The following is a 24,633-nucleotide window of genomic DNA, read 5'->3' on the forward strand; positions in this document are numbered from 1 at the left end:
CATGTCGTAAAGATGCGCAAATTGATACGAAATTATTTTCACCTTCTTTCTAGGGTCTGCTGTCTGCAACTTTATTTCGCCTAAACTTTTGGGATTTAAAAGAGTTGGTATTATGTAAAAGAGATCTTGAATCTCTAGGAGTTTTCTTAATTCAGCAGCTATTTCATCTGAAGTGTGAAATGCAGTAAATATAGATTCCAGTTTGAACATTTGTCCTTTTTGAATATGAACGTGATGAAATTGAATATCTGGGTACTTTGATGTTGGATTATGCACGTTTACGAAACCGAGTAGATCAGATCCACCGGTCGATGATAACTCACCTACAATTTTTTTGTACGAAATTATTTGTAAAAATTTATATTTTGCTTTCAAAAGGAAGCGAAGAACTTAGGATATGAATAGTTTCCTAAACTTACCACTTCTGTCAATTAAAAATTTATAAGCTTCGTCCAAAACATAAGTAGGTTTCACATGTAGACCTGTTTTATTAACGAAAGTTATATGTACTCCATAACTCATCGTATGATCTTCCAAATGCTTTCCCACTGGTAAATCAACCAAAGTATTAATCCCGATTTCCTCAAGATGCTTTCGTGGACCAATTCCAGAAAGCATCAATATTTGTGGAGTTGCGATACTACCAGCTGACAAAATCACCTCTTTTGAAGCTTTTACGTCCAATATTTTGCCATTTTTCAACCTCAAGCGAGCACCTATTGCTGTTTTTCCTGACATTAATATTTTTTCTGCCTTTGTGGATTTTAGTACATATAAATTTTTCCTGTTTTTTGCTAAAGATAGATAAGCTTCTCCCACACTTCGTCGTAATCCATTGTCAATTGTTCCGTCAGCTTTTCCGTAACCAATGTAATCTCCTCCATTAAATGTTTCGAGAACCGGAATTCCAGTTTCTCTGACTGCCTGTAATTTTTTTCAAATTGTTAACTGAGACAAAATTGTACACTCTCAAGAAAATATACAATTGAATCTATAAATCTTGTACAAAAGCAGATATTATATTGATTTAAATTATACCTCATGGCATTTATAGTATCGCTATTGAACCGAAAATTAATTCTATAAATTCAATAATATATGTATTTAAATCAAGACAATATCTGCTGTTTTGCAATATTCATTAATTCAAGAGTATATTTATGAATCTAGCTCCTACAAAATGTATTTATAATATCACATAATTATTTTATAAAAGCGTAATTGCCTCCATATTATAGGACAAAAATAGAAAAGAAAATACAATAAAAACATCATATCGTAAATACAGAAATAATGTACATTAAGTAAAAACAAAGTTCAAAACATGGGTATCTAATGAACTTGCAGTTTAAACTACGTTAAAACATCATTTTAGAAATACAAAGATGAAAATAAAGATCAAAATTTCTGCAAGAGGTTGCAGAATAAAATACGTTTCATTTTCTATTTTAATAAATACAGTGAAACTCTTCTATAGTGCCGATTTTGGAGCTGACGGTGGGTGGGAAATAACTCATTATAGCCCACTCCCCTTTTGTTTGTTCACGTCCAAGTGCTCGTCTAAGTGACCCCTTGATACACCAACCTGCGGCGCGGCGTCAATTTTCGGAAAGGCTATAGAAGGCTGTTAAAGGGTTTCACTGTAAGAAGGTTACGAAAATGACGATAAAACATCATTATCCAGTCTAATAAGTGAAGTGTTTTTTTGTGTTTTCAGACACAACAGTGGTCAAAAATCCTAAAAAAACTGGACGTAATGCAAAAAAAATTTTTTTTTAGGTACATTCAAAGATTCAAATAAGTGCAGTGGTAACCCTATAGCATCGTTTGGGAATGATATCTAAGGACACGTGCTCGTTCTTCCTTTTTTGATTACACACGTCGAACGCATTGAAACGCTTGCACGTCGCGAGTAATAAAAACAGTTTTTCAAAAGTGCATTGTTTTTTAATGGAGTGATCAATTCCAGCGAAACAACATGGATTGTTTTCGTAAATGTAAGTACTTGAAAAATTAGTGTAACATAAATAGATATAACAAAGATAAAAGTAGAAAAATAATAAACAATTCACTTCGGTTTTTAAATTCTTATATTATTTCACGTTAATGAAAATATAGTATGGAAAAAAGTCTTGCTAGGTCGGGTACTGTTTTCCATTCCCAATGAAAAATTACACATTCATGTAAAACATATTTGAAAATTAGCTGCCCAAAGTTGCCCGTTAGGTCTTGAGACATTATTTCAGATAGATTGTACAGATACGCTCTGAAATGCTCATTGCGCAGTCCACGTTATTCATACAGTAACATCGTAAAATTTTGTTATTTCGCTGTTCTATTACCTTCAACTAACGGTATAAACATACATCTGTTCATTGAAGGAACGTATTTTTTAAACGATAGCAAAATATCGACTTAATATTTAAACAAAATGTGTCATATTTTATACTATTAAATAAAGATTCAGTGATATATGAGATGTAACGCTAGTAAATAATCGGATATTATCAACATTGTTTCATCAAGTAATTTTAAATATTGTAAAATATTATGAATATTTTTAATGTAGAAGACTTTCCAGTGATAGAACATAACTCTCAGAAAATTTTAAAAACATTATTTTTGCAGATACTGATCATGGAGATACAGAACAGTGAATTTGCTTAAATCTTTTATCCGCCATTTTTTTGCAAACCAATATCAGATTTGTAATCAGCGAACCCGAAACCTCTAAGTGATCCTTCTTTTCATAGAAAAATCAAAATTGGCGTGAATCCTCCGCCATTTTGTAAACGCCATTTTGTTTTTTCAAAAACCAATATCAGATTAGTAATCCGCGAACGCGAAAACTTCTAAGTGATCCGTTTTTTAATGAAAACATCAAAATTTGTGAGATTTCTCTGCAATTTTCTAACCGCCATTTTGTTTTTTCAAAAACCAATATCAGATTTGTAATTAGTGAACCCGAAAACCCCTAAGTGATCCTTTTTTTCATGAAAAATCAAGATTTGTGAGAATCATCCACCATTTTGTATCAGCCATTTTTTTCAAAAACCAATATCAGATTCATATTCAGCGACCCTAAAAACTCCTGATAAGAAAATTCATCCTAAAATGATGAAACTGATGAATTATGGCCAGCTTTTTGGGGATTTACCACTGTGCGGTGCAGAAAAAAAGTGGTCCGTGCCAGAGACAATACCTATCATTTCCTACGTATTTTGACGTGCTAAATCGAAATCCGGGGTCAGAATTAAGTTTCACATCGTCATTTTTTTTAATTCTCAAAAAACCAACCTTGAAAATGACAAATTCGCATGAAATACGTGAAAAACTCAGTGCCTCAGCAAATTGATTAGGGAAAGAGACTGAGTGGGTCTAAAATACCTCCGAGAATCACATTTAAAACCGGAAATTACTGAAAAATTTGCTGAAAAAACAATTTGGATAGGAAAGTAGACTGAATGTTTTCAAATTACTTATTTTAAATTGAGGATGAGAAACGTTCCTTACCTCAGCATTTCATTGCAAAATTCAAAGAATTTCAATAGAGTTCGAGAAAAACTGTACACAATATTTTACAATTAAAAAAATCTTTTCATTTATATATACTTCTATTCCTCATTTCTTTTGTTACGTACTCCTTTATCTTCAGTCCATCTATGTGAAGGATTTCTTTTTCTTTTCCATGTACTTTCCCTTTGTTTCCCTTTTAAGCATTCAACAAAAGTCTAATTTCTGGCGTCAAATTTGAACTCAGCACGTTAAAATACGTACCTATGAGGTATTGTGGATCCATTTAGTCTCTTTTCCTGCTCCAATTGCCTAGACACTGAGTTTTTCATGTATTTTATGCGAACTTTTCACGTCAAAATACATGGGAAATGATAGGCCTTGTCTCTGAAACCGACCGATTTATTGATGAAACTTTTAAATCCTATTTGTACCCATTTATGAAGTTCAAAGTCATTATTTTTTTATATTTACATAAGAGAAACTTTGCTGATATTAGGATTATTCAAGTATTGTATCTGAGATATTTATTTGTGATTTCAAAACTCGTCAAAACTGACTGATTGATAAACTTTCCATGACCTCATATGATCTAGCAATACAGTGTACAGTATTTGTTATAATTGTTTGCGTTTTTATGAAACAAGTTTTAGTTTTTAAAATTATATTTTATGCCCGCAAGGAAGCAAAGTGTTCATAAAGTGAGTAGTAGTATTTTCATTACTATATTAAAGTAGCAAGTTTTCCCTGGAGATTTTAAAGTCTGTGGTTAAGTTGCTGATTAAAATATGAATATAAAAATATGTGTTGATAGCGCCATAAATAGTAAGTTCAGAACGATACCCTGATTGTTCCTTGCTTGACATAATAAAGAGAAATAAATCATAAGTGATAGTAATTATTATTACTTGCAAGACTATTTCTGGCATAGAAGTACTAGAATAATTATATTTGCGAATATGTAAAGGACCATCAGTTCCAAAATAATGATTGCCATTTTTAGTAGCAAATTCCGGATTATACCTCTCAGATTTTCTAAAATAGGGCAAAACTTCTTCAAAGCTCCAACCCTTATTTCCCATTTCAGCCCACTGATTATAATCTCTGTCATTTCCACGAACGTGTATCATTGAATTTATAGCCGAGCTTCCACCAAGCGCTTTGCCCTTAGTCCAAAGACATCTTTTTTCTTTGTTTCCAAGGCAATAATTGTTATTTGGCTCAGTTTTATAAGCATGATCCACGTCAGAATTATATAAAGTAAACGTAAGTCCGGGTATTTTGCTACTCAGGGGAGGATTTTCTCCCTCTTCGACAATAGAATTTTCCATTTTTCAATTTCTGATAGTCTACTAGCTAAGACGGAACCTGCTGTTCCAGCACCTATTATTATAAAATCAAATTCAGGATTTTCGTTAATGACATCTGAAGTTCTGTCTGGTGGGTATAAATCATCCGTGTTTAAGGCACATTGGGCTGCTAAAAGTATTTTCAAAAGATTTGTGAAAATTAATCCGCCTGTTTCTCCACTTGATAAAGCATCACAACTTTGTGCTAAGAAGGATTCCATTATTCTTTTCTGTAATTCACAATAAAAATGAAATTGATTTATTTTAAATATGATGGTCTTTTAGATTCTACATTTTGTGTTTATGCATGTTTTATATCTTAACAATGTTTTGTTTCATTTGAATTAATTCTATACATTGACATTCAAATTTTTATTAGTTCTAAAGTTATCCACTCGCTAAATCTGAATTAGTTTACATTTAACTAATTCAATCAGTACACTTAATTTTGACTGAAAATTTAGTTACTTTCAAGGTTTTGACTAATTAATTAGTCAACGGGCCACTCTTTATACCTTGCCAATTGAATTAGTCAAAAAAATTCATAATTTTAATTAGTCATTTCTGAGTACTGCCAATTCATTAGCAAATTTTTCAACATAACCACTATCAAGTCGTTGACGCAGAAACGGAGAAAATATTATGATACTCAAACAGACTTTTAAGAATAGGAGAAAGTGGATTTCAAAGAAGATACTGGCTATCATGGAAATTCACGAGAAGTACTCCGGACTTTTCGAGTAAAACGGATAAATAGTGAATTTATAATAAATTTATATGAGAAATTCGCTTCAGTTTCTTGTATTGCAACAGGGATTAAAGTGGTTCACCAGCTCAATTTTAGGGAAAATAGAGCATTTTTGCTTTTAAGAAAGGATCTCTTAGTTTGTACATTTTTATTTAATTAATAGTTCTTTTCTTTCATGCGATAAGTATCATGTGTTAAAAATAAAAAAATGAGTATTATCTGAGTTTAAAAATTGGTAAAAATGTTGTAAGTTGAATGTAATGTAATGCTGAATATTTTTGTGTAAAAGTTAGAATATAGTTTACAATAAATAAAAAATCTAAGTGAGGTCTAATATAACTGAGACCATTGGTGCGTTTTCATATTACATTATTACTTTAATATATATACCATTCATTGCAGTCGTAGGGTTTCATTTAGCTGTATTTTAAATTGTAAGAAATTTAAAATTAGGAAAACGGCCGAAAGAAAGTTCACGCAGCATCAACCGATAAATGAAAGAAGGATGACGATAAAGCCCACGTTCCTATCCGTTAAGCCATTGAAGACAACCACCTTGCCCACATAGAGGAAGCGAAAACAATTCTTCAGGCTTGGGAATCTTCGAAGAAGCATCTCAAAAAATCAAAGCTAACAAATAAGTTATTTTTGCTAAAAACAATTCGTAGCCTAAAGTTAGAAGAAAGCGATAAGGTGCACGATCATGTGAATACAATTTTAGATTTAGTCTACAAATTGGAAGCGCTCGGTGAGAAATTAAGAGGCAATTTAGACGTTGCTATGTTCCTTGTAAATTTAACAGGTTCATATATGCTGGTACCAGCATTAGATTTAAGTTCTGAAGGCTACCTCACTTTAGAGTTTATGAAAGGTAAACTTGTAGATGAGTATTAAAGGCATGGACATTTCAGTACAGTAAACTCATCAAACTAATCATTCATAAAAGTTTCAAGTGGCAAAAATAAATCACGGCGGAAAACTAAATTCTTTTATTGTTAGGAGTCTAATCGCCAGGAAATGGATGAACATCTGTTTATGGCCAATGGTGAAAAAGGTGAAATTTTCGGGGAATAGTTAGCAAATTCAGGGGTTTCGATCTACATGGTGATAAGCCGTGAAATCTTCTAGGATCTTTAGCAACTTAATATAAAAGTTAGTTTGGCTGAACGATAAGTTACAGCCAAAGTCATTGGGATAGGGACGGCAGTAATAGTGCATAAGTGAAGACGGAACTTAGATAACTCGATTTCTCTAAGGAAGATCACTTAGAATGATAATCAGGTATTATTTATGGGCGCTGAATGCAAAATATTCTCTGAAGCAAGGACAATTGCAGTAGCAGCAGGGTGCGGGGACAACCGATGCAAGTTTTGACAGAAGAAGCAGCATACTTGGCTGTTTCTTCGGAAGTAGCTTATAGAGCTTGCATCAGGTATAATGATAAGGCACTGTGGAGTGAGACTAAGTGTTAATGCTGTCTACAAGGAAAATGATACATACGGACGTTTGTAAACCCATAATAACAATCATCCCAGGTAGAAAAAGGTATATCCTTACAATTTTTGACGATTATTGCCGAGATTATAATTATGGCAGATCTAAATAAGCAACTTGTAGAGTTTGTGAAAACACAATTTAAAAAGAAACCTCAGATAATGCTCAGATCAAGAAAGGTAATATTTAAATTTTGATCTCAAAAGAACGGAGAAGCAGAAAGAAAGAACAGGTGTCTGCTAGAAATAGCAATGTTCATGCTCATCGACGCTGGAATTGACAAAAAGTATTGGGGAAAAGCTGTTAATACAGCGAATCATTTGCAGAACCGACTTTCTAAAAAATGCTGAATGAATAAACCGTACGAGTTATGGTACTCAGAGAAAGCATATGTCAAGAATTTACACCGTTTCGGATGTAAAGTTTCTGTACACATCCCAAAGAAGCAACAGGGAAAGATGCACAAGAAAGCTGAGAAATTGACCTTCGCCGGATACTCAAAGACTTTAAAATGGTTTAGACTGCTGAATGTAAGTACAAATAAGAAGCCCTTGCAGGAATTGCCATATATTTTCTCCTTTACTGATCATCGCGGGTCGGACTCACAGGATCTGGCCTGGGCCAAGACTGGAAAACGGAACTGGGCCCGATCGCTGATGAAACACATGTCCCGACCAGCACCTGGCCCCGACTAATTTTCCTTTATGATTCATTTTTGACATTTATAATTTCTTATAATTTTTTTTATAATGCACCAAACTCTCGATTGCAGTCACCTTGTTCTCAGCCTTCCTACAACTGCTAGCTTACGCAGTTTCTCTCTCTCTCTCACACTCACACACAAACAAACACACACACACGCGTATTACACTTACGAGTTATGATATAAAATATGAAATTGTCGACACACAATCAAAAAAATAAATAATTAAAGTAAAAAGATCTGTTTACACAAGCCTATTATGATTAAAAAAAAGGCGCCGATTAGAAGTAGAAAGCCAAAAGATAATTTAGACAAAATCTTATACAAGAATCTTGCCAAATAATGAAAATATGACTAATCAGCGTCGAAGTTTATAATTTCGTATCAAGCTTATGTAAGAGGGATTCGAACACACTGAGAAATGAAACACTATCACTAGGACAAATGGTATCAACATCAGGGAAAAGTTACGAAAAATTCCGCAACCATAGATAGTGCGTGTAATGTGACATAAAAGAAAAATATAGTTAAAAAATCATTTACTTTAAGGCTGATTAAATTTTCACCTGCTTGAAAGAACTTAGTGTCCTTTTAATTGAACCGCATTGTTTCAAATAACTGATAACTTTATATTATTTAAAGGTTTTTTTACATGTCCACTAACATAAATTTCGCTGGGAAATATTTGAAGAAAAAACTTTTCCTGATTTTAGGATCTCTAACATAATGGAATTTAATAGATATATCTTCGGTTATAATACTGAATTTTTTGTTATCTATTAACCTTAAAAAACTCGTAGCCAACTAGTGATTCCTTATCGTTAGAATCTGCGTTTCGAAGTTTGGGATTCAGTTCCCTCGTTCCCTTTCAATATCTTGCAAGTTTTTTGGCTTCGTTTCAATCTTTCTAAGTATCTCCCATATTATGCTGGCTAAAAATTTAAGATACTTCTTGCTATATCCGGCTTTGTATCATCTCCTATGTATAAAATATTAACAATGAATCTCTGATATAATTTAATATCTTCCATAGGCTCTGAATCCACACACACACACACACACACACACACACACACACACACACACACACACACACACACACACACACACACACACACACACACACCGAATAAAATTCTTCAAAAACGAAACTCAGAAAAAAATGTAGATTTATTCTAGATTAATAGGTTCGTAACTTTAAAAACAATTCATTCGTTTGACGGAAAGGAAATTTGTGTAAATTGGAACCAGGTGGCGTTGCAATACTTGAACCGGACTGGCTCGGGTCTGGCCCATGGAATTATCCCAATCTGGCCCCGAAGACATTAAATTGATCAGGGCCAGATCAGTAATCGGGAACGTATATGGCGATTTCTGTACGGGATGGTTTAAAGCATTTAGCAAAAGCTTAAAACAAAAGATTAAATTAAGTTTCACAGAAACTTATATTCACTCAAGGCAAGGCCAACCCTTACATGCATAATAAAGAAACTCGAAAAAGTAAAATCTATCTAATTACAGTCGACGATGTGATTATTGCTAGCAAAGATAAAGGTGAAATTATTGAAACTAGGAAGGACTTTGGTCAAATTTTTCAGCTGACCAACTTGGGGAAACTAAGACACTATCTTGGGAGTCCAAATCGATCGGGACAAATATGGTACTTTCGGCATAAACCAGAGACAGTACATAGCAAGAATGCTGCGGTCAAATGGATTTCAGGTCACAAAACCATCAAAAGTTCCATTAGATGCTGAATATGTGAAGGCAAGAGCAGATTAAGAACCTATGGAAGATAGTAAATCATATCAGAGATTCATTGGTAATATTTTATACATAGGAGATAAAACAAAGCCGGACAGGGAACTGAAGCCCAATCTTCGAAACGTAGATTCTGACGATAAGGAATCACTAGTTGGCTACGCGGATGCAGATTGAGCTCAAAATCAAACATTGGTTTTTATTCAAGTTCAATAGGGCTAAAATTTTAGCTGGTAGTTTTTTTAAGGTTAATAGATAACAGAAAATTCAATATTATAACCAAAGATATATCTATTAAATTCCATTATGTTAGAGATCCTAAAATCAGGGAAAAGTTTTTTTTTAATATTGCCCAACAAAATTTATGTTAGTGGACATGTAAAAAAACGTTAAATAATATAAAGTTATCATTTATTGACCATTCACCATTGACGTGTAAGGTTCAGCTCTCTTAAAGTAAATGTTTTTTTAACTATATTTTTCTTTTATTTCATATTGTAAGGACTGTCTATGGTTGCGGAATTTTTCGTAACTTTTGCCCTGAACAAGCTGGAAAAGGGGTTAAAGTTATGGACAATTTTATAACCATAGACAGTGTGATCATTACAACTTAAATATGTTTATACCAATTGTCCTAGTGATGTTCCTTCAGTTATCAGTGTGTTTGAATCCCTCTTACATAAGTTTTTCAACTTATTGAGTGCTTAATTTTATATTCTGTAGTCTGCAAACTGCTAATAAAAATTATAGCATAATATTTTCTTAAATCATATTATTTTATTTGTGTATGTGATTTGAGTTTGAATAGTTCTATCAAACCGTGAATTCATTCAGAGGCTTAGGCATTTAATAATCTAAAAATAAATAGTAGGATAGATGTAAGCTTGATACGAAATTATAAACTTCGACGCTGATTAGTCATATTTTCATTATTTGGCAAGATTCTTGTATAAGATTTTGTCTAAATTATCTTTTGGCTTCACACTTCTATTCGGCGCCTTTTTTAATCATAATAGGCTTGTTTGAAGAGATCTTATTATTTTCTTTGATTTATTTCTTGGTTGTGTGTGGATAATTTCATATTTCCTATCATCACTGGTAAGCGTAGTGCGTATAAAAAATACTGAAATCGAAATTTTACAAGATTGTACTTTCGTAACTATGAATAAAATAGCTACCTTTTTCTACATATAACAATAGATATAATCAATAATATGCTGCGATAAAAAATGTGAATACCTAACTTGTTTTTCATTTCAAATTTTCTCTTTATCACACTATCAGCATTATCAAATTTATGTCTACTCAACCTGACACATTCATTTTATATAATGTTTAAATTACGACATCAACTTAAAAAAGTCTATTAAAGGCTTTGTTTGACAATTAATTTAATTAATATAGCGAGAGGAGCTTAATTGGCGCAGGTGGCTAAATATGCGCACATTTATTTACAACAAAAATTCATGTATTCTCGAAAATAACTCTGTGGTCTGAATTCACAATCTTCAAGTAACATGCGTTTGTGTTTTAAATAGAGGCAAAAGAGTGCAAACAACGTATGAGATTATGTTCTCTTTTGAATTGTTGTTACTACATTATATGCTTATTACCTTTAAATTGACTTGAAATAATAATTTATTGTAAGTAAGCTATGTAATGTAAATGTAAATCAGGTTCTTTAATTAATTAATATTAATGTTTTGAAATATTTACAAAATTATGGAACCCGAAATGGAACGCGTAACTTGATGAAAACTTTTTGTTGTATAAAATTATCTTTGATACTACTAATAATATTACCTACCCGATCTCCTTAAATCACTAACGGTTCTATGAAAACTGTGAAGCGAGATCTTGCTATGTGGTATTTTGTTAAAATAATGTCTTTTATCAGAATATGTTTATCAGTTAATGAAGTATTTATGTTAGTTTTTTCTGATGAAATCTTCTAATCAAAACATTAATTGTACGCATTCAAGTAAAAAATAGTAATATAAGTTGTTGCCTAGTAGCTCCATACAGATCTTTAGATATCCTAAATACAGGCTTTGAAGTTTCACATTTTCTAAATTTTTAAAATAATTTTTTAGACTAAGACACTTTTTTGCAACTTTTGCTTCCGTTTGCAGATAAATCGGTGCAATTTGAAGGACTTATATACAACATTAAACATCTCGAAACTGACCGAAGGTTTATAAAAATATTTATTAATGTTTTAGCATTTTATATTATTTAAAAAATAGTGTTTTTATAGTGAAACTTTTCTCAAAGAATAATTCAATTTGAGTGTGTGAATAAAAAATATTCCTTTAATTGGGACGAGTCGATTGTATTCCTTGGCATTGTAGCGCTCATGATTAATTTCCCTTATTGCACACTTATTTCTCGTTAATACCGAGTCAAGTCGCCTTTTATCTATAACTTTTTTTTATCAAATACTGAATTTGTCCAAACTGCTCAATTGTTGAGTGACATGTGAAGTGCGAAATTTCTGACCGCCTTTTTACCTGCTCTTCCTGTCCCTTTCGCTTAAAGGTGAGAGAGCAGGGGAAAGGTTCCCGATTACCTATGCCTTTTCTTCTCTATCGAACGAAAGTGGAAAAGGCAAGGCCATGGGTTCTTGTTCGATGAATATACATCACATAAATATCGTAGTGAATAAAACATGTATTTAAATAATTTGTATTTATTCAAATAAATGTCGATTCATTGTTTGCACCTACGAAATTGGTACCATTATCAGAATGTATGATACTGGGCCTGCCACGTCTAGATACGAATCGACGCATAGCAGCTAAGAAACCTTCAGTTGTCATGTCGTCAACCACTTCAAGATGTACCGCCATGACAATGAGGCAAAATGAATACTGCAACGTAAATCTTAACTCTTGATCTATTATACTATTTTTTTCGTGATGTAAAATTGACCGCAATAATCTAAACCAACCTTGCAAAATGGGCGGGCTCTTGTGATTCTTAGACTCGGAAAATTTCCCACTTTATGATAATGAGTTCTGTGATCTCCTACTCTGATAACACCGATTTGATCAAGGAATGGATCAAGTGGTGTGAGATTTCTCTTCTTGTCAACCCTTTTCCCATTTTTTAGATTGTGCATTTCGTGTCCAAAGGCTGCCATTTGGGTTGCGCGGATTATTTTATTTTCAATGTGGTCCAAGTTTGTTGCTCTTCAAACTCACTTTTGATGATTATTTGCCTTGAAGCGAAGAGAATATGCGAAAATTCGTTTTAACTTAAAGTAGGACGCGATTTTTTTGAAAAATTCCGCGTTTGGATGAATCAATAAACAAGATTCTTTTTTAATCCTGAGAATTTCCTTAATGGTTGAATCTGAGCTTCAGGCCAAGCAGATTCTTTGTCGTTTAACCAGCTTGGCCCATATTTCCAGAGATTATTGTTATTGAAGTTTGAAGGAATTTGCCCTCTTGATAATGCATCAGCTGGGTTGTCTTCTGATCGTATATGTCACCAATCTTAAGCATTCGTTTTTCCTTGTATCTCAACGGTGCCATTGGCCATACATGTTTTTAAACGATGTGGCGAAGTTTTTATCCAAAAATATACAATAGTCGAATCGGGCCATAAAAGAGTCTTATTTGGTGAAACATTAATGTATGGGTCTACTGTCACATACAATTTAGCAAGTAACTGTGCACCGCATAATTCTAGCCTTGCAATAGACATGAACTCAGTGGTCTTCAAAGGGGCTACCCTAGATTTTGCGCAAAGCAATCTACTTTCAGAAATACCTTGGATGTTTGCTGATCTGATGTAGATACATGCTCCATAGCCTCTCACTGGCATCGCAAAATTTATGCAATTGGATATATTTTAGGTATCGGTATTAGTTTCAGGTATCGACTCATTCCATTCTAATTTCAATTTTCAGAGTTTTTGTATGAGTATTTTTGCAAATAAAGTAATTTTTGCCAGTAAACCTGTCGGGTCGAAAAGCTTATCAATCTCAGAAAGTATAGACCGTTTACTATCCTTGGAATTCTTTGATGGGTGACTCACGAAATAAATCATATTATCATTCATTGAACTCTATGTAATTCCTATGGTTTTCAGAGTTTTATCGTCACTGAACTGAACATTTTTGTTGATACTGCTTTCTGTGATTCCTTTTAGAAGTCGATCGATGTCGTTTGATGTTCGAAACCTAGTTACGTTATCACGGATGTGGATTCCTTCATCGAATGCTTTAGCATGCGTAATGAGATCATCCATGTATAAATCTCTCTCAAGAACGATCGCCTCCTCTGTATGTGTATGACCATCATCTGTTAGTTGTCGAATTGCGCCAATTGCAAGGTACGGGGATGAACTAATTCCAAAAGTGATTGTATTTAACTCAAAGGCTTGAAGGTTGATTTTAAGATTCTCGATACATTTTTTCTACATCGCCCGTCTATACATAATTGTGAAACATAAATCGAAGAAGGTGGGAGAAGATATCTTCTTGAAGTGTGGGTGCTATCATGAGCGTGCCATTCAAGGTAAGACCACTCTCGGACCTTGCTGATGCGTCGAAACCCACTTAAAACTTTTTTTTCAAGCTTCCCTTCTTGAAAACAGCATATTGTGGTAGATAAAAGGCAAATTCTGGTTCATCTCGTACCAGCAACATATGTCCGAGATCCAGATATTCTTCTAGAATTTAAAGAATAATCTCTTTGGAAATCTGGATGTTGTTTGAATTTACGCTCCAGTAAATTGAGTCGTTTTAAGGTCCGCGTTCGTGATTCCCCCAATGCCTGACAATTATTGCGGGAAAGAAGTGCGATTAAATATCAGAGTTTTTTTCGCATATTATGCGCATGAATCTCTTGTTAATTACGTTAATTTGACCTAATCCTTCAAAAAACTCCTTGGGAAAGAAATTGGTTAAGATAGTTCGGGCATGTTGAGAGAATGCCAAATGAAAGACTAACGAAACAAGTGTATTAAGGTAAAGCAAATGGCAGCGTTCCCAGAGGCACACCACAGAAAGAATGGTTAGAATGTGTGAATGAGACCCTAGTTAGAAGAGACATAAGAAGCCACAGAAACACGAGTGGGAAACCTCACATCACGACTTTGTATGGATCTTTACTTGGGGTGATTGCTAAAAAGATTGATCAGCAACCTGGGTCGGTATAGTTTTGCGAAACGAACGTATTATTTAAATAAATATCACTAGAATTCTGGATCAATCTAAAAATTGTATACCCCTTTCTCACATTACTCCCTTCCCCACCGAGTGAGTCACGCCTACCGAGCAATGGAGATTAAAGAACAGGTTGATTTGGCGTGGAAAAACGACGGCAATGAACATCAGTTAGAGGAAACCACGTCAAATGGTCAAGCAGGAGCAATGGATGTTCTTTCATAACCTATTGATGGTCCAACAGAGATGTTATGCGCCTTTATTTTTAGGAAGAGAAATGTGGGCAAAGTGTGAGGAGAGAACATCATAGACTCTTCTTACTTAAATACCCAGAGCTAGCCAAAAAAATAAATGAGCAGAGTCTGGCAGATCAAAAACGCTCTATATCTGTAAACAGACTGCTTTCCGCTATTGAAGTAGCTGCTATCAAAATGGAAGTGGAACAGCAGCTTCCTATTGATGAACTCGCCTTGGAAGATGTAAATAACGAAGACTTGATTGATGTTGAAGGCATAGGTGCTAGGAATAATGAACATCTTACACCGGATCCATTAGAACCACATCCGGATATTACTAGCGATGATGTGGATAGAGAAATTCCAGAAAAACTATAGCACCTTGAAAGGGATTTTGGTCATGCTTTACTAGAGTTCAGATATGTAGAACCAACACGAAGGCATTCTCTGCCCAAAACGAATATCACAAATGATCTGCGTGCACTAATAGCACATCTCTACAGCAAGGTTTCACCTACGTATTTGAACGTACAAACTGCGTTAGAGGTGCAAACTCTCGTATAATGTGCAGTTATGGCAACCGTTAGAACGTTGGGCCGGAAAACTAGGCCTGCAAATGCAGTTTTTGTCCCAGCAAGGAGTTGAGATCCAGCATGAAAAATCAGGTTGGATATGGATGTCAGCAAAGTAAAGTGCAAATTGGGTCGATTACCTCCATATAAAAAAGGAAATAAAGCCAGAAAGCTGATAAACCATGTTACTGAAATCATCCACCCTCGACACATCGAGACATTAACACCAGCAATATTGGATGAAATTTTAGACTCTCAACGACAGAGACTTGATGTTCTTACTGCCAGATGTCCCGCAATTGAAAGATATGACTAACTATTGGTCAGGTGTTTGGGGGAAAGTAAACAGATTCAATTTGGACACTGTGTGGTTCAAACTGGAGAAAGCAAGGGCAAGGAATAGTCCTGAAATACAACTGACAAACATTACAGCTTTAGATGTATCAGCGGTCTTGAAAAGGGCAAGTAATTGGAACATGGTCCGGACATGGGGCACAAGTTCTGGTACAAGTACCTGACGAGTGTGCATCTTGCGTTGGCAAAGTGTTTTCAGAAGATCATTGAACACCCAGATCTGATGATAGGCTTTATGCTCCAGGGTACTACGTATATGTTACCAAAAAAACCAGATGCTCAAAATCCATCTGACTTTCGACCGATAGCCTATCTTCGGTTTTATTAAACACCTGTCGTATTGTAAGAAACTTTCTTGATCATCGGGAAGCGAGCGACTAAAAAGCCATGGAGTGGCAGATGGTAGCTCTAAGAAAGTATCTAGAGGTGACTGTTGTCACCTCCGACGCTCGTGGCCGCTCGTAATTGTATACCTACAACATCAGCGCAGGAGGTTTCAAGCATCGTATTAAATTACTTGAATTAACTTATAACATTCTAATCTTATCAGTCACTTGACTTAGTCCGTGGCTATGATGTATAACCGGGTTCACCCGAGTAAAAGTTTAATGAAACAAAATAATAAGTCCCGACCCTGTTGAGATCGATGGATTGGCATAAGAATAAGATATCATTCGGAAATAATTCCGCTATCCCTGGAATTGTGAAAAAACTGAGTGTTTTCTCATAATTGATGCGTGTAAATCGAATTGTAACTTTCACTACAGCCTGTTCGGTTGTAGTGAGATCGTTTAGTGCACCCACGGGAACGGAGCATCTTCTCGTCGGCAAGCGTACTATTGTGCCCAATTTCGTTGACAAAAAATTTAGAGACGAACATGTATCGAAAAGGGCTTCACATCTTACAGGTAGCCGTTCTTTTTCCAATGAATAAATAACAGCGCTTGTCATTAGTTGACCCATTGGAGCACATGCTGTTGAGGAGATGCAATGTTGTTTGTTACCTGTGGGTCTCAGGGGCTATGCTTCGAGTTGTGAGGATTCCTGATGTAGGAGAGCATTATGCATCTTGCTGCATACCATACAATTACTGGCTTTACAGTTTGCTTGTTTGTGATTATCACGCAGGCAAATGATACAAAGAGAAGCGTCCTTCACGATTTTTATTCTTTTCAATATCGCGAGGGCACGGAATTGTTCAGATCGAAAGAGTTCCCTCTTTCGATGCGAACAATACCGCGAACAATTCCGCGAGGACACAATATCGCGAGGGCACGGAATTGTACGCATCAAAAGACTGAATGTGTCTTACGTCTGTATGCTGGAAATGGTCTCATAGTGGACGTTAGGAATGTGGACTTTGCATTTCGTTGATTTCCGGCACTCGAAGGCATGTTTTATTGTTTCTCTAGCTTTAGTTATGTTCTGCAGTCCCCGTTGAGATAAACGAGGAGCTGTTCGATAAAAAATTTCAACATGTTATTGATCTTCAGGAATAAATTTCGTTTCAGGTTTTCGTCCCATTTTAGCAAAGTAGATTTGTGAAGTTTGTTGCGTCTCATCAGCTAACTTAATTAAATCTTCGGAGGTCTCTTTGTCTTGATCCGATAATTATAAACGTAAACTCAAGTGTTTACATGTACTTGCGCGTTTATCTGCTTACGTTTCTCCAGTAAGTCCCAAGCACGTTTACAATTATCGACGGTAATTAAAAATACCGATATTTTCCGCGCCGCATCGCCTTTTAACGCAGATTTCAAATATTGCAATTTTTCAACGATACTCAAGTCAGTTTGATAGTTTATGAGGGATGTAAACGAGTCTTTAGATGATAGCCATTGTTCGTACTGACAGCTAAAGGTCGGAAGTGTAACCTGTAGCAATTTGACCTTACGTTTTTTTTACTAATGTTTAAGATTAAATCTGTATTTCTCTGCCTTTTGTGCCGTGACTAGGAGATGTTCAGCCTTTGATACAACGTCTAGATAATCATCTTAAATTGAATATAGTTTAAGAACGAGATTAATATGGGCGGTAACACTATCCAATATTTGTATTTTATCTAGAATGTTTTTGAATTTCACGAAATCAGTTTTGCTGTACATAAGTTTAATTTTATATCGTCTGGTCCTCCTTCGTGGTATATGATTTATTGCACACTTATTTCTTGTTAATAATGAGTCAAATCGTTTATTATCAGTAACTTTCTTTATTAAATACTGAATTCGTATACATTGCTCAATTTTTGAGTTACAAGTGAAGTGCAAAATTTCCGACCGCTTATTTGCCTGATTTCCGCATCCCTTTCGTTCAAAGGTGAGTGAGCAGGGGAAAGATTCCCGATTACCTATACCTTTTCTTCCCTGTCAAACAAACGTTGAAAAGGCAAGGACATGGGTTTTTGTTTCGTGAATAGGCCTTATATAAATGTCGATAGTAAACTCAACACGCAATTGAAAAATCGATTTTTAGAGAAAACGTGTTTTCATTCACATAATTGAAAGAAATTTGAGAAATGTGTTTTAAGGAGGTACCACCGCTACTGCCAAAATCAGTCACTCAGTAAAGAGCTCAAAAACACCATCTCTCATAAAACGCAATCTTAAATATGACAAAATTAAAAAAGTTAATAAATAATTTATAAAGTACCCTAGGCTTCTGAGATGTCAACTGAGTACTTTTGGTGATCATAATTAGATATCGTGAAAGTTTGGTTGAAATGGTAATGAAAATTCTTGTAGTGATGGTACCTCCTTAAGCCTTAGCTGCATCGTGGTCCGTATACGAACCACCTATCCTATCACATATTTTTATTCATAAAACTTATAATTGTTGGTGCTAAAGACGTTTATAGACTTTTATGTTAGCTAAGAGCTTTTTCTATAATAGTAATTGATAACAATCAATATTTTATTTGTTGTTAATTAGTTATAATTAAACAAATACCAAAAAAACGTGTTTTTCTCGGAGAAATTCATTTCCCATCTAATTTGTAGATCGATTTTGAAGAAACTTGGAATTTAAGGATTTCGAATGTCGCTGATTACGAATCTGTTGTCAGTTTGCCAAATACGAAATGGTGTATTCAGAATGGAGGACGAAAAGCATAAAAAACAGTATTTTACGCTGAAATTTTTTCTTCGGGGGTACTTCGCATCACTGAATACAAATCTCTAAACAGAATTTAAATTTTTTCAAATTTAATATGGAGAATTCAAAATGGCGGAACGAAAAAATTCGAAAAACACATATTTGGCTCTAAAATTAGTAACTTAGGGATTTTTGGTATCGCTAAGCATGAATCTGAAATCAAAATTTAAATTTTCCATGATTCAAGATTGAGATTTTAATATATTAATTTTAAAGCAAAGTATATTTTAAAAAAAAGTTTGATCCGCCATTTTGAATTCGCCATCTTGGAATTAAAATATTAAAATTCTAGTTGCAAATTCGTGCAACTAGAAACTAATGATTTCTAGTAACCAAAGAGAGAAGTGTACATTAAAGGGTTTAATAGAAAAACTTTTGCGAATAATATAATTCAAAGTTCATACAAAAATAGAGAAATAACCGTCATTGGAGACATTTCGATTGAACGATTTTTATTGTTTCATTTTGACTTCCATGTGAAGAAGCAAATATTATTGTTAATTTATGATAATGAGGAGGCAAAGCACTCATCAAATGAGCACGACAAAATTGTAAATCCAAACAAAATGCAAATACCGTAGGGATCGAATTCACAACTAGTTTCAGAAAATGATATGAAAAAAATGATCGCACTCACAAATTTCAGTTTTTTTTATAAATAAATAGTATGTTGCATTACAAGGGATAAAACACAGCGATTTTATCGAGTTGCGTTCGTTGTGTTACATTCCTAGTAATTCATATTTTTGAAATAGCAAATCTATTATAAATTCAAGTTCAGGTACCTGTAGATGCTACTTTTCTACCTACCTACCTGTGTACCCTAGAGTTAAAAAAAAATGTTGCAACCCTAGGGATGCAAACACCATCTTTCAGCCCGCTCTACACGTACCGAAACTCGAAGACAAAATGTTTCAACCCTAGGGATGCAAACACGGCGTTTCAACCGGTTCTACAGGTATCGGAACTCGAAGTTTCAATAGAGGCGCTATGCAAAAATTAAAAGGTATGCAGAAGGAAACTGCTCTATCAATACGCAAAAAATAAATTAAAGTGGTGCAGTCAATGAGCTTCTTGAAAAAGTTGAACTCATCTCCCTGGAATATATTACATTTGTGTTTAGTGGAAAACTTTTTTTAATTACAAAATTTTATTAAGCCTGTTTTTTATCAGAATAGCCTATTTCTAAATTACTTCTACTCTACTCAGTATTAAAATAAATTCGATTAAATATTTAAAAACAATGAAAAAGCGAGTTTTTTTAAATTTATGACGTCAGATCGTAGAAAAAGCTAAAGATATAATTGCTAAATACACGTAGACTTCAGAATTAATTTCAGAATTAAAAATTAAAGCTTTTACTCTTTTTCATTTATAGCTTAAATGTCATAAGCACTTATTGCATGCCCCCGAGTTTTTATGCCATCCGGTAACAAAGAAGTATATCAATAATTGTGTGAATTAAAAAAACTGAAGATTATTGAGTATAATTCAAAATTTAAAGATTTAATGCCGTTTAACGTTTCTTTGATTTTAATAAAATAGTCAGTTTGGAAGTTCGAAAAAGATAACGTAAAGAGCAGGTGTAATTCCGTAACACGGATTTGTTATCAGAAGAATCGTATTCTGAAGAAAATATGATTAAAAGCATGTGATTCGTACAACAGAAAAAAGTTTTTATGTTGTTCTCAAATATCTTTCATAGAAAACCATTTTAATAAAATAATTTGAACTTTTCTATTTAATCAGGGTGGTTAAAAACACAAAATTATGGAATTCAAAATTGAAACTTTTGTTGATGAATGAACGCCTCTAACTGGCGCGTTATCGGAATGTGCTTTAAAAAAGTCTTATTTTCATAGTTTTTATATTTTCGTGTATGTCCATTTTTTTAGAGGTCTTAAATGTCTCTTTACCTTTTAGAAATTTTTAATTAACGTTTTCTAAACGATTTCTACTGGTAAAAATGCACCAGGAAAAATTTGGTAAGTCTGGAAAATCATAAATGTAAAAGGTTTTTCTAAAATTTATTATGTATACATTTATGATATACCAGTCTGATCAATTTTTTTCTGATGAAGTTTTAACAGTAGAAACGCTTCAAATAACTGATAAAATTCTTTAATTATGCTTGTAAATTTTAAAATTGTTTTTTTTTTTAACAGGAATCCATTAAACATAAATTGTCGTCCAGGGAAAATTAATTTAACAGCTGTAAAAATATAGAGAGGTGCCAATAGTTTCGCGGTTTTCTCTTAAATGAAACAGATAATTTGCATTTAGTATCCGTTTGATATTTATTAACATTCAAAATATAAATTAAAAAAAGGTATAAATAAAAATTCTGTAGGCTTAAAAGTGAAACACGAGGATTGTAGTAAATTTGATGAAAAAATGTTATTTTGTGAATTTTCCATCCTGTTAGTCATATATTGAGAATATGGTGGTTTTAAATCGTTTAAAATTATAGAGGACACCAGGAGGAATTCATAGACCAATGCTTAAAATCACGTTTCTTTTTACATTCTCATCATTTATCATTAAGAAAGTATTAGAATTGTCCGAAATTTGTCACCACTGGTTTTCGCGGATCTTCACGTTTCGAGATCCCCTGAATCTGAAAATTAAGTTTTTACGATGGCGTCTGTCTGTCTGTCCGTCCGGCCGCCCGTCTGTAAACACGATAACTCTCATAAAAACTAATGGATCAAATCCATCTTTGACACACTTTTGATAGGTCCTAAAAGAAAGGATGAGTTCGTTAACCAGTCATTTTTGATAAAAATTCGAAAAGTGAGCGCATTTTGCAAATTTTTCAGACCACTTTCTTCTGAATTTGAAAATTATATAAACAGATATTCATGGTGTTGAAAAGTGAAAACAATTTATCCGAATAACTTTCTTCAATAAAAAGAAAATTCTCAGAGTTATAGCATTTTCAACAAATTTTAAATCTACCGAAAATAAAAATTCGAAGCCAAAAAAGGCACGATATGAAAAAAAGTCAAGAGAAGAAAAATATTGATTTCTGAAAGCCCTACAAGATTATCATAGCAAATTTCTTAATTATCTTGAAAAATCGATAATTCAAATTTTGATTGCACAAAAAATAATCAAAAATTCCAACTTGTGGTAAAACTGTGTAGGATACGAAAAAATATGAATTAATCAAAATTTTTATCCCAAAAAAGATCTACAATTTTGTCAAGAATCACTTCATGATAGGACACGTAATTTTTGTTTTATACATGAGAAATAGTATTGAAAATAAAAAAAAAAAAAATAAAAAATGTGTGGAAAAACGACGAAAGTTACGAGAAAAAAGATTCAATAAACCCTGTTTACAAATGTCTGTCGGAAATATCAAGACGCATAAAAATACTTTCATCTAAAAAAGATTTTTTTAATGGAGTTTTATTCCAGCATTCCAAATGCAAATAATAAATATGCAAGCGCGAAGCGCCAGGTAACCCATTATCGAGCGCGAAGCGCGAGATTCAACAGTGGCGCGTCTAAGCGCGCTCAAACTTGCGAGCCGCACGCTCAACGCGCGATGAAAATGTAACCGCGAGGTGGGCAGATTTATTAATTTAAAAAATATTCCCTATTAAAGTTTTAACATCCCGAGGCAATATCCTAAAACTCTCTCCGTGCTCTCCTAGTGCTCCGTCAAACCGAGTGCGCGGCGATGATTTTAGAGTATTGAGTGTGCACGTAGCGAGGTTTCAAAAAACTAGTCAATGTATCACAAGTGCTCGCTAAAGCCTCTTTAATGTTCGCAGAAGCATACTTATTTCCGAATTCGCAATTTTCTAGCGTTTTCGAGGAAAAACAAGGACTTGTTGAAGAATTGATATATTCGCAGAAACCTCTCCTAGTGCTTTTCACAACCTCTGTATGTGCTCCCTTCATCCTCGCTGTTACCTCGCTAAAGCCTAGCCTCATGCTCTTCAAATCCTCGCCTTGTTCTCTCATAGTCCTCTTCCCATACTCTTTAAATCCACCCCAAATGCTCTTTATATCCTCCCCGCATGCTCTTCAAATCCTCCCTGCATGCCCCCTAAATCCTCCTCCCATGCTCTCCAAAACCTCGGTTTATTTGATAAACCGAATTTATTTTAATTTTAATAAATGACATAAAAAACGCAATGCTAAATTTTTGTAAGGTAACTGTTTGTTTGACAAATCTATATGATTTTTAAATACACTTGCAACATGACTTTAAACGCTTGTAATGTTATATTCATCCTCTATGGATTCACCACTGAATGCCGAAAAAATTGGCACGCTGTGATTCTCTATCGGATGCCACAAGTTATAGGTTTTTCCATTGTGTTAAACTGTGGAAACAAAAATAAGAAAAGTTGCTTAGACGTAATTAAAAATGTTAATAAAAAATGGTTACTCGTACCAGTACTAACAAAAGTTTCGCTCGGAGTCGATGGAGTGCAGGCGCCCGGGGTTGAGGTTTCCTCCTCAGTGGAACACTCTTCCGTTTGGGCGTTTGTCGAGGCCAGGACCTTAGACAGTCTATGTCATTACTATGTTTATTACTCTTAAGAAGGCTTTTAAAATTTTCAGAATTGTTTTACTTTATATATTAATTGAATTTTTATTGATATCGCTCCCAGCTCCCTCCAAGCTCCTTTCGTACTCTGTTTTATCTTCTACGTGCACTCCCTCTCCTCAGGCTCGTGTTATGCTCGATTTCTCGTGATAGAGGTTTTAGAGTGTACTAGGCAAGCACAATAAATTTATGAAAAGCTCTCTCTAACCTCGTGCAGAACTCTTATGTTTCCACTCCAGTAGGTCGTCTTATTATCTTCCATCCGAACTGTAAGCATGTTTAAAACGTCCTGATTTGCCCTCTCGACACTTCCCTGACTTTGTGAGTACTTGCTTTTCTGTTAATCATTTTTAATTCCATTTTTGTTTTCAAAGATGAGAATATAGTTTTTAGACAAATAGAATTATTTGGCTGCAAGATTAGGTGAAGTTAGTCACATTAGGAAAATTCTTGGTGCAAAAGGATGCCTGTTGAGACAAATCAAAATCCTGTCAACCTTAAATTTTTGAGGAAATTCCATTTAAGTAAAGAAACATCCTTTTGTCAAAAGTGGAAATTTCTTTGAGTGACTTTATTAGCAAATTTACGTCTATTTATCAGAATGAAGAACTGAAGGAGTCCCAAATATTCAAAATATATCTAGTAGCGTGCGTGTTACTTTTTCATCTGTTTCTAATTTGAGGGCCCTTAGAATGACAAATTTGTTTAAATGTTCTTGATAATTAAGAATGTATTTATATTCCCCATCTTTGCAAGTTTGCATGTAAATCAAATACACTTGTCCTCTGGCAGTGATTTCTTCTAATAATAGAGGCTTGATGACTGCGATTTTTTAAAAAGTTTTCGCCTCTTCTGACATGTTACATGTTGCATTTTACTATAGCGTTTAATGCGCCTGTAATCCAAAAAATACTTCTTTTGAGCTTTCTCTTCGTTCACTTGTTCAATGATCTAATCGTATTTATCGCTAGACAAGATGAGATTTTCGTTTTGTGATGATGTGAAGGTTTTTA

The 24,633-nt window shown here is 34.1% G+C and overlaps 1 pseudogene; it reads right to left on the reverse strand.

Moving 5' to 3' along the window:
• LOC117175464 overlaps positions 1-12,710 on the reverse strand; it is a 23,270-nt pseudogene extending 10,560 nt beyond the window's left edge.
• Positions 12,711-24,633: the final 11,923 nt, after the last annotated feature.

Source organism: Belonocnema kinseyi, chromosome 6, assembly GCF_010883055.1.
Source record: "Belonocnema kinseyi isolate 2016_QV_RU_SX_M_011 chromosome 6, B_treatae_v1, whole genome shotgun sequence".
Taxonomy (NCBI): domain Eukaryota; kingdom Metazoa; phylum Arthropoda; class Insecta; order Hymenoptera; family Cynipidae; genus Belonocnema; species Belonocnema kinseyi.